This window comes from Fukomys damarensis, unplaced genomic scaffold (assembly GCF_012274545.1).
Source record: "Fukomys damarensis isolate Sample0158 unplaced genomic scaffold, DMR_v1.0_HiC HiC_scaffold_5, whole genome shotgun sequence".
NCBI lineage: Eukaryota > Metazoa > Chordata > Mammalia > Rodentia > Bathyergidae > Fukomys > Fukomys damarensis.
In genome coordinates, this window is record NW_022900917.1 from 68,714,775 (window position 1) to 68,717,568 (window position 2,794).

A 2,794-nucleotide genomic window follows, 5' to 3' on the forward strand; every position below is an offset into this window, starting at 1 on the left:
GAAAAAAAAAAAAAAAAAAAAAAGAGTAGAAGATGACTGGTTTTGTAGAAAACTGTAGCAAATACACAGTAAGAATATTTATCTCTGCATGACAAGTGCAGAAGAGGATTGTAAGAGGTAACCCTGCTCCTTCTATCTGCTTGCAATACAGCTGGTCAGATAAACAATAAAAAAAGACAGAGATGAAATCCTAGAGCAGGTGGCCAAAATAGAGAAATAAGTATAACACACATTCACTTGTGAATAAGAGCCTCACTATCCATCCGTGTTGGATTCATTCACATCAGGTGATCTTTAATAGTGTGGCATCTTCTAGGCTTTCAAGGATCAAGAAGGAAACCCAGAAGTTAAAAAGACATATTTTACCATTTGACATGTGAAGACTTTTCTACACAAATGATTTGGAAGACAGATTTGAAAGACAAGGCAGACAGAAGACTCATTTCTGAAATGCACAAAGACTCTCACGAACTGATTAGCAGGAAGCCAAGAGCCCAAAAGAAAAAAGGTCAAAGAAAGGGGATAGTTTACGAATAGTAACCTACATGACAACTGTACAAATTAAAGCAACTACCCCAAATCACTTTATATATAGGTTGGAAATGGCTAAAAGTAAGATTTGCTCCAGACAGAAACTAGAAAAATACATACTGATGATATATGAATTGTTAAGTGTTTTTGTAAAGTGAGCCAGTAACATTTTCTGAAGTTAAAACACACCTTCTTTCTTTTTTGCGGGGGGGGGTGATACTGGGGATTGAACTCAGGACCCTGTGCTTGCCAGGCAGACAAAATGCCACTGAGCTAAATTCCTGGCCCCAACACCTTCTTTCTTCTAGCTAGGATTCTGTCCCCCTAGAAGTAGCACCAACATAGAAGGATATAGGTCCAAGGATGTTTCTGGCAGCATCATCAACATTTGGGGACAAATTAAATGCCCATCTGGAAGGAAAATGTAATTTAAGCAACTATTAAGAAGAATGAATTAGAAGTCAAGGCCAGGCTAGGATGAGAAGGTATACTGTAACTGGCAATGCAAAATAGAGCTTTAAAAGCCAAGTTTTTTCCTCCAGAGCTAAGCAATTTCTCCAGCTTCTTCCTGCTGAGCACATAACCAGCATTGGGACCCCACAGCCTAAAGAGGTGACAGAGATGCAGAGGCCTCTGGAGGCCGAAGCCCAGGCTCCCTTCCATGGAAAGAGGGGTGAGTCAAAATGGCTGGATGCAGTAACGCCAAGAGTGAAGATCTGCACGGTCTCCTGCGCTCCCTTCCTCTGTTCCGTAAAACAAAGGGTCCTTAACTGCTGGCACACAAGATGGCCATCTGAGGCAAACAGGCCCTCTATCAACTTGGGGGATCTGAATAAATCATGTTTTTTTTAGCCAAGTATACGGCCTCTGTTGCTGAGCCCAGTAACATAACTACTACTGGAGTTTGGACCCTAGGACAAGCTAGGCAAAGGAGACCTGGAAAGAACAGCACAAAGTGAAACACTAACTGCCTCCATCCCCTGTCACAGATACACAGCATCCCCAGGTACACATTTAGGGATGTGCAGGCCTGGAACGATGATGTAAATCAAAATGTCTGTGCGCAATCTCTTAGATAAATCCTAAATCCTTACTCAAGACTTACACTGTAGCATCTTTAGAAGAACATTAGGAGGAGAGTGTAATCAAACATGTCTGTCAATAGTAAAAACTGTCAAGATTGCCTTGTGTACAGTTCTATGAAAACAAGGCTTCATGTGGGTCTTGTTAAAATGTAAAACCAAAACAGGGGCTACATCTAATACACTTTTAGTGAAATAACTCACTGCTTTGCTTAATGAAGAACACTTTAGTTATCTATCTCTATGAATGCAAACATCTGTTGCTGTTTTTGAAGACTGAATATATTAAAATCAGATTAACTGAAATCACTTATATTACCTTATTGTAAAATTATTATATTATGTGCTAGACCTCCTGACCCAGACTAGTTATATTTATCATGTAACAAGTTGAATTTCTGCAACTTGTACAAGTGTTGTTCTGCTAGAGAATTTGGAAAATAGTCTCATTGTTGGCTGAAAAATTGGCCCTAAGAAAAGAATCAAATAGGTAATTGTAGTGGATTGACTAATGGGCAACTTGTAACACCCAGCTGAACTGAATCAGCATGGTCTGAGCGAGGAGGATCCACCTGAACATTATTACCGATAGCCATAAAAAGAGAACTGGAGGGGACGATCCTGGCCTGTTGATTTCCTAGGAGATACTTGCCAAAGATGGCCGTAACTCCATGCATTTCTTTTCCTGTGCAAGCACAGAGGATTCAGGACCCAGGGCACTTCTTTCCTCTGCAAAATGCAACGGACTTTGGCATCACCAAATCACAGTTGAGGGGATTAAGGTGCAAGGCAGGAGAAAAAACTTGCCCAAACACGCGGCCCATGATAAAATTAGAATTCAAACTAAGGTCCATAAAATCCTCAGCAGTAATCACTTAGTTTTCTGGGGAGTAAGTGGACGAACCACAACATCCACTCATCATTACTCCCAGAAAGTTGCACGGATCAGATGCGGGTCAAGCAGCTGAACATCGCTCCTAAAGAGCCAAAGCAGAGGGCAAAATAATTTCGACTTGGTAGACGTTAAGAGCAGGGCGGCAGCCCCCAGCCCCAAGAGGCCCTACCTAAGACCTCCTCCCCCGTCCTCTACTCAGATAGTACGGGAAGCCACCGCGCTGCCCGCGTAGTCCCTCGGGGTCGCGGGACGTGGAGGAGGGGCGCCTGCACCCTCGGCTCACCTG